This window comes from Microtus ochrogaster, chromosome 8, assembly GCF_000317375.1.
Source record: "Microtus ochrogaster isolate Prairie Vole_2 chromosome 8, MicOch1.0, whole genome shotgun sequence".
Classification (NCBI taxonomy): domain Eukaryota; kingdom Metazoa; phylum Chordata; class Mammalia; order Rodentia; family Cricetidae; genus Microtus; species Microtus ochrogaster.
In genome coordinates, this window is record NC_022015.1 from 3,781,074 (window position 1) to 3,790,204 (window position 9,131).

Genomic DNA, 9,131 nt, shown 5'->3' on the forward strand with positions numbered 1-9,131 from the left:
AGAAACTGGAGCCTATGGAGCAGACACGAGGGTCTCTTCTCGGGCCTAGTGCGGGAAATTTCACAGTACCAGCCTGCAGCTAGGCTGAGGGAGGCAGGGAAGAGGGCAGGGAGTAGGATGTGTGGCCACTAACACCTGCTTTGTTAAAAACTCATTTCCCAGGTGACAGATGGGCCCTTGGGAGTCTGTTAACTGGGGGTGGGGCCAGACAGACAAGTCTCAGTAGGATGCCTGTTTGTGTGGCCAGAGCAGCCTAGATTCTAGCTTTACCTTCTTACATCTCTGGGGCTTCTGACTTACCTTCTTACATCTCTGGGTTTGGTCATTGAGGTCAGGGAGGGGAAAGCCAAAACTTGGCTTCCTTGTGCTATACTAATTTCAGGTCACGGCTCCTTTCAAGGTGACCTTTACCTAACTCCCAGCGACTGCTTCTTCCCTCTGCCCCTCTTGCCCCACCATCTTCTGCAGACCATACCATACTACACAGTTGGCTTTCCGTCAACAGTTCTTCATGAGCACGCCCCAAGTTCTCCCAGATGACCTGTCATTTTACGCTGGGCCCCTCAGTGATTCCACTCCCGTAGCAAAGCCTTCTGTGGTTTCTGCAGGGTTGGAAAATGAGGTCTCTCCCTGTGCAGCCTCGTCTGGCCTTGCCCCAACTCTCTACCCCAGGCTTGCCCTGGCCAAGGCTCACTCGGGACTGCGTCATCAGAGGCCTCTTGCATTTGTTCTCTGAAATTCCCGTTCATCACGCTCTTCCTCAGGTCTGAGCGCCCCTCTCTTTCCCCAGCCTCATGAAGCATGTCTGTATAAGGGGGACCTTATACAGAAAAGCCGATAGTCTGGAACAGGAACTGGTGACTACTTGGTAAGTGCAGGACGAATGTGCAAGCCTCGGGAGAGGGGTTGAATGAGAATCTTTGAGAGCTTTGCACTTTTCTTCAAGGTCCAGTATCAGAGGCGTGTTTGTGGGTAGGCAAAGCTGAGTGCCTTCTATTTTATTTTATTTTATTTTATTTGATTTTTTGAGACAAGGTCTCTGTGGTAGTTTGGATGAAAAATGTCCCATAGGCTTGGGTGTCTGAACCTTTTGGTCTCCAGGTGGTGATGTTATTTGGGAGGTTTTGGAGCCATGACCTTGCTGGAGGTCATGTCACTGTGAGAGTTTAAACCCTTCTTGGCTTCCAGTTTGTTCTTACTCCTTTGTGCCTACAGTTGAGGACATAAACTTCCTGGCCATTCTGTCTGCTGCTTGCTGCCACAGCTGCTCACCATGAGGACTCTTCTCCCTCTGGAACCAGAAGTCCAAATAAACCCTTCCTTCTACGCCTTGTTCAGGTGTTTTAGTAACGCAACAGAAAGGTAAGCACAACAGTCCTTTCTGTGACCCTGGCTGACCGGGAACCCACAGGTTAGAACAGGGGGGCCTTGAATTCGCAGCAACCCTCTAGCCTGTCTCCTGAGGGCTGGTACTCCAGGCTTTCTCTGCCACTACCTTGCCCAGTCTGTATGTTTAAGGGAAAAGCTAGGATGTCTTTCCCTAGGCATCAGATGGCTCCCTCAGGCCTGTAGTTTTCTGCTTTGCGATTTAGGGCTGAATAGCAGAGTGAGAGGCTGCCTCTGAGCACAGATCCACATGCAGTTATGTAACCCAGATCAAAGCTAGGGCAGGAGCACAGGCATGGTCCCCATCAGCCACTCTGATGACTCTGGGCTGAATCACTGTTGGAAAAACAGAGCAATGAGATAGTCTATGTAATCAAGAGGAAAGCCTTCCTGCGGGGCAGTCTCCCTGGTGAACAGTCCCCTGCTGCCAGGAGCCTCTGTGATCCTTTCCCCAGCTGCAGAGAGGTTGGGGGCTGGGGACTGCCTGGAGCTTCACCTGAGAGGATGGGTTAGCAGGCCTGGGGATACCTCACAGGGCCCCCTCTTTCAGGAGGAACAACCTGCAGAAAGGTCTCTGCCAGCCTCTTTTGTTCTATGTCTGCTGCTGAAGAACAAATTTCTAGAAGAAACTGTCAGCCCTGATGCCTGGTGGGTCCCTGTGGGAAGGGGGCTAAGGGAGAGGGTTTGGTGTTTTTCTTTTAGGAGGGGAGGAGGAGGGAGAAGGAGGAAGAGCTTGGTTAAAGGTGGCTCAGATGCTCTTTGTTTCAAAATCCATCATTATAGCCCTAAGGAGAGAGAGTTTGTGCTAGGTGCTCACACCCCTTTTCCTGCTAACCTCACTTCTACTCCCCCACATCCCCAGCCTCCTCCCCCAGGGACTCCGTCTCCAGGTCTTCAGCCCTGCTAAGCCTGACTCAGCCATCCCTGTTGGCGTCTTCTGGGCTCTTGTGCTTCCCAGGATGTAATCGTGTATGCTCTGTGGGCAGACAGTCTGTAACAAATTTCCTAGGATGGAAACCAAATGATTATAAAAATAGTTGGGCCAGATTGCTGGCATCCATCACGCCTCAGAAGTAGCCCTGGGACGTCAGGGCCCAAGCAAGTGCTTGACGAACAAGGCTGTATCCCACTTCTTCCACCTCAGGGTGCCTATCTGCATGCCGGCTCCAAATGGGAGCTGGGCGAAGGTGGTGTGGGCGCGGGCATCTTCTTCTAGGCTCTTGGACAGTATTTATCTCCACAGTAGCGAGAAAGCCACCTGGTCCAGAGCAGGTGCTCCCTGACCACCTGGCCCGCCCGAGGTTGGCTTCCGATGCCAACGTTCCCAAGGAGACGACTTGGAATGAGTCATCCCCAATGCTCCCAGAAGCTTTATTGGAGGGACAGAGTCCCCTAGTTTGAGGACTAGGGAGTGGTAAAGGTCAAAAGGATTTTAGTCTCTGGGAGGTTGACCACCTGAAGATGAACTTTTAAAAAGAACCTCCTTCCTTTTCCTCCTTTGTCCCTGGAGAGCTCAGGGTCTGAAGCCCTGCCCTCCACCCCTCCACCAGAGACCAATGAGGGTGCATCAGTCACAGTGGCCAGATGGTGGTGGTTGTGATGGGTAACACTGATTGTCAGCTCTGCAGGATACAGGACAACTGAAGAGACAAGTCCCCGGGTGTGTAAGGGATTTGTTTTTCTAGATTAAGTTAATGAAGGTGAGAAGAGCCACTCTAACTGCAGATGGCGCCATCCCATGGCCTGGGTCCCATACTGTACAAAAATGGGGAAGCTAGCATTCATCTCTCTCTCTCTGCGTCCCTACAGCAGAGGCCATGTGCTGGGCCAGCTGGTGCACCCTCCCATGATGGAGGGAGCCAAAATAAAAATAAATAAGCCCTTCTCTCAAGTTGTCTTTGTCAGGGCTTTGTCACTGTAAGAAAAGTAACCAACCCCGTGGTCTGATGGAGAGTTGTGCCCATGGATACCTTGACACATGGCTGCGGGCATTTGTTCCAGGACAGAGACAGCAGGAACAAGGACACAGGAAGCAAAAGGGCTTTGGGTGGAGCTTTGCCAGTCCCTGGCCAGAGTTCCCTTTTCCTCCCTGGGGGCAGGAGCTGCTCCTGTACCTGTGGGCACAAGAATTTAGCTTCTCGGGGAGTTCCCATCAGATGCAACTGCTTAGTGCCTGGGACCAGCCATGCATGGGAAGGACTGAGTATGAAGGGTGTTTTTGCACAAAGCAAAGTAAACACAAGGATGGAGTCATATGGGGAGGATCCTTGAGCATGGCTGCAGCTGGCAGCCTCAGTTTGTGCGGCAGTGAAATCACCGTATATGGCTGGAGAGGAAATTCTCGGCAAAGATGCAAATAGGTCATCAAGTAATGGCAAAAATATGCGGCTGAATGAATGTGTCTCTGCAGCCTCTGTGGCTCCAGAGGCTGAGCAAACTCCAGGACGAAGAGCTGCAGTCCACAGAGGATGGGGACAAGAGACACTCGGTGTCCCCCGGTTAGCCTCTAACCTCCTCTTCCTATCTCCCCATGGGGATCTGCCCCTAGTCTGGCCAGCATCCCCATTCTCAGTGGGCTGAGACAAGGCAGGGACAGGAGATGGCTGGAGACTCTTTCTGGTGACTAATGTAGAACTTGAACAGGAAACAGACTGCAAAAGACTTAGGAGAGGCTATAATTAGCTCACGTCCTAAAAACACTCACTTGGGTAGAAATGGAATTAACACACTGGAGGAGGAGGAGATACAGCTTCCGAGCAAATCCAGACCTCATCCGGAAGTGAGTTTTCCTCCCAGGCAGCCCTCCATCAGCCCTAGGAGGACCAGCAGCATCAAGTGTGCTCAGCTCTGCTCCCTGAGTTGACCCCCCAGCACCGCTTGCTGCCAGTAAGATGTCCTGGATCGCCTATGGTTCTGGTAATCCAGCTTCATAGAGTGTATGATGATGTGCGTGAAGGATTGAGAGTCAGAGAGTGTGCAGGGTCTTAGGGACATTATGGATTGTATGTAGAATGTTCTTCACAGGCTCATGTGTTTGAGCACCTGGTACCCAGCAGGTGGCCCTGCTTTGGGAGATTGTGGAGCCTTTAGGGACCATGGCCTGTGAGGAAGCAGATCTCAATTGGCATCCCATATCCTTTTCAATAGGTTCCTCTCTCAACTTTGTGTCTTTTGTTCGAGGCCACTTACTTAGTTATATTACACAGGTGTGAGTCCACCCACAAGAGCCTGGGAAACCTACCAGTGGCCACCCCTTGAAGGAAGACTGGTTCATACCACTGTGACAAAATACCTCACAGAAACAGTTTAAGGAGAGAGGGGTTTATTTTGTCTTGCAGTTTAAGGGAATGTAGAGCACTGCCACGGGAAAATGCAGACGGCTCACGGGGTAGCTGCTACGTATGTAGTGCTAACTGTGAAGATCAGACAGCAACCTTCATTTAGCTCTCAAGGCCATTTCTGGATCCCCCACAGCCCTTGATTGGCAACTATCAACTGCCAGTAGCCTTTCAGTAAGGGCTCGGGCCTGGCCAATTCTAGCTGGCTTGCTAGTGTGCGGGTCACAGCTGCTGTGAGTTCGGGAGGGTGATAGTCATGTCCAGGTGGCAACATGTCACAGAACTCCGCCCTCTCCTCCAGCCCCTCTTCTGTGATGTTCTCTGAGCCTTGGACATGGGTGCGGAAGTAGGGCGATTGATACAGAAGCCCCTTTGAGGGCTCAGCATTCTTGCCAGGCATTTGATCATAAGAATACTTCCTCATTCTTTCTAATAACTAATATTCTGGAGAAGTGAAAAGTCAAAGCAATGATATTTTAAGAAAATCTTTTATGATTGCCTCAGTTTCCCCTATATCCCAGACTGCTGTGATTTCATTGTCTTGAATCCAGTGATGGAGGAGAGAGAATGTCAGAATTGGCCTTGGATAAAGTGAAACTTTGGGTTATAATGCTTGCCAGGACATTCACCTACTAGGTCCCTTATAGTGGACATATCTGAGATTGCTTTGGGGTTTTCTTGGGGGTGTTGTTTTGTTCTTTGAGATGTTGGTCTGGTCTGCTAGACTTCAAAACCATTTATTTTTTCAAATCCTTACAGCACTTCTCCAAAGGAAACTCCAAGAAAGGGAGAGAAAATAGGTTTACACTGGATAGGGTGGGGACCTACTTTCCTTGGACCTTCTACAAAACACCCATTCCCCACACCGCCCCTGGGCTTCACGGGTACTCTTTGAAGACCACAGATCTAGAGTCCTGGCCACCCAAAACTCCTTCTCATGGTTCTTTTACTTCCTCTGCACAAGAATTGTTGCTAAAATAGTGAAAGGCATTGATTAATCTCGTCATGGTATTGTCCAGACACGTTGGTCAACACAGAAGGGCCATTCATGCCTCTCAAGCTCCTGCCTGTGTTCCAGCAGCCCCAGGAACTACGTGATGAATTGAAGGCAGACTACACTGGGTTCTCCCTCCCCCCAGTAGCCACACCCTCTGCCATGTGACCTCGGGTACCTCTATTAAGAGATGGGCTCCATTGACCACCCAGTGAATATCAGCTGGCCTGGGGATTTGCTTCCAACAGGGTTTAGTGGAAGTGATGGGGTTAACTCCTAGTAGGCCTTTGGAAGCTTTGTGTTCCCCACCTCTTCCTCCTCCTCCCCCAAACCCCACATTCCTACTACTGCCATAAGACCAGTTCTAGGTTAGCCCACCGAGGATGAGACTACACAAAGCAGAGGTGTCTTCACAGAGGCCACCCCAGGCCAGACACCCCCAGTTTACCTGCCAGCCACCTGCGAAAGCCTCAGCCAGTAGAAGCACGAGGGTTCATAAGTGGTGGCCGCTCAGAGGCCTGTGTTTCAAAGTCTACTCCTGTTCCAGCTATCTATTGCTGAGTTCCAAAGCCCCCACTGCTGATACTTTATCCTAACTGCAGTCTGAACGTGAAGTGTCCCTTACAGACTCACATGTTCAAACGCTTGGCCCTCCCCTTGGTGGTATTGATCTGGGAGGTAGGAACCAGAGGGAGGCAGGTGACTCTGGGCAGGCAGCCCTGAGGGTTATAGGTTATCCTCTCTTCTCTGGCCTGGACTCTGATCCCTGTACCAGGCAGCAGTTACACTCCTGTTACCATGGGCCACCTACTACTCTTTCCCCACCGTGATGGACTGTATACCTTCCAACTGGGAGCCCCTCCTTCCTTAATTTGCTTCTGTCTGATAATTTGCAGCAATGAGATAGTGTCTGAATGTTAAAATACAAGTTGGGGGTGTAGTTCCATTGTCAGGGTGATAGCATCTAGACTCACCTTGGGTTAGTCTCTGATTAGGCTTATAGGCTATGACATCGGTGCCATTGGTTGGGGTATAAAGTTCTGCAGGTACCATGATGAGTACTGCCTCCCAAGGGCAGAGTGCTAGAGTTGGCCACCTGGTAAGTGTGAACTTGACCTTCTACCACTCTTGGCTTGGACGGCTCCTACCCTCTCGCCCCCCGACTTTTAAGGCCTCTTTGGTGTGGATGGGAGGAAATGCAGGTCTTTGGCTTCAGAAGCAAACAGATATAATCCTGTCAATCAAGCCCTCTACCAAAACAGTAATGGGAAAAATGAGACTATCAACAGGTTCTGTTAAGATTTGCACCAGATCCTTGTCTAGTGAGGAGGCTGGAGGTTGTCAGTCTGCCAGCCCCGGCCAAGCCCATCTACACAGGCTGGAAGGTTTCTACCTATTCTGTTTAGCTTTTCCCAGGCTCATGTACAAGTGACATAGGTCAGCCTCAGCGGTAGTAGCCCCATCAGGACAGTGGGAAGATCAATAGTTGTGCCCAGTGTTCCAGAAAGATTCCCTAGGGTCAGCACCTTCATTCTCCCTCCAGTCTTCCTACACCCCAGTCTGGCGTCCAGGCTTCTCATAGTGTCTTAGTCACTGTTCCATTGCTGTGAAGAGACACCTGACAAAGGCAACCTTTATAAAAGAAGGCATTTAGTTGGGGGCTGGCTTACAGTTTCAGAGGCCTAGTCCATTATCATCATGGCACTGGAGCAGTGGGTGAGAGCCACATGCTGACCTGCAGTTTGGGGGAGAGAGAGTGAGAGTGACAGAGATGGGGGGAGGTTGGTGTGGGCTTCTGCAACCCCAGCATTCACCCCCAATGATGTACTTCCTCCGACAAGGCCACACCTTCCAATCCTTCTAATTCTTTCAGAGAGTGTCACTCCCTGGTGACTGAGCATCCAAATACATGAGCCTATGGGGGCCAATCTTACTCAAACCACCACACATGGTTTTCCCTGCAAGGAATGGAGTCCTTGATCCCATTTGCCAGGGACCTGAAGGTCTCGTTAAGTTCCTTTATCATTTGCTCTTCTTCAGGCCAGACCAGGTTCCTGAATCCAAAACCCCTTCCTGTTTCAAACAGGAAGTCTTCTCAGAAGTAAGATGTCCCTGCCCACCTGGGGACAAATATGCTTGGCAAATGTCAGAGCCTCTTCCTGGCAGAGCTCCTGCCAAGAGACCTGCCAGGTCCTGAAGGCAGTGTGCTAACTCTGCTGAGAGCCAGAGGCCTGGTAGTCCTGTGCTGGCTGGCCTTCAGCTGCGGAGTCCTGACAGGAAACTGTCAGTTACCTCCCATACCGCCTTGGTTTTGGCTTGCTTGGCACCAACATCCTGTCTGCTCTATTTGCTATGGAAGAGCGAATGAGTACATTTTAATTAGGCTGGTATATAACAGAGCCTGGGGGAGAGCTGGCTTCTTGGAACGCCTCAGAGAGGATGGCATCTGGGAGCTGAGATGGGAGGGAGGGAAGTGAAGTCACAGGGCCAGAGGCTTCCTTCCTGACTGAGATAACGCCCCAGTAATGTGTGTTCTGTAACAAACACCTCACCTGAACCTCCAAGCTCAGGAATGACGGACCCTCCCTGCAGGGTCCTCCCCACACCCAGCTCTACCCTGGGCATGGGTTCTCCCTTCCTGTCTCATCCATCCACTGAACAAACATGACCTTTGAACAGCGCTGCAAATTCATCAAGGTGGCAGGCATTGTGTCCACCCTAGCACAGGCATGCAAGAGAGCACATAAGCAGAGCAGATCACCCCACGTGCCGCCTGCAGGGATCCTGGGAGAGACTGTGTTTACCTTGTTTACCGAGCCCTACTCTTTGCCTTGAGCCTTCCCTCCCTCTGCCAGGCTGCAGGGAATCACGGGGCTGTTGTGTCTTTTCTGTTCCCATCACTAAGGTCCCAGACCCTCAAGGTCATTGGTCTCAGGATTCTCCTCCATACCCACCCACCAGGCTTCAAAGAACTCTGCCTTTAGGGAGGATCCTAAGCTGAAAGTATCTGTGCTTGTCTCCTCCTCTTCCCCCCCCTCTTCCCACCACCCACCATCCTCCTCCTCCTCCTCCTCTTCCTACCCCCTTTTCTCCCTCCTCCTCTTCCCCTTCCTCTTCCTCTTCCTCCTCCTCCTCTTCCTCTTCTTCCTTCTCACACCCTCCTCCTCTGGACATACAATTATCCTGGGCAGACAAGAATACTGGAATTTGTGACCTCAAGGCCAGACTGTAGACCCTGGGAAAGAAAGGGAGTCTCCGTTTCTGTGACGGGCCTGGGGCTTCCAATTCTCTGTTCCTCCCATCTTGTCCTAGTCTGTCAATGTCCTCTGTCCCCTTTCTTCCTAGCACTGCCTCTCCTGCCCCTCTTTCTCTTCCCCTACCCTCCCTCCCTCCTTTCCTCTCCTTCATTACAA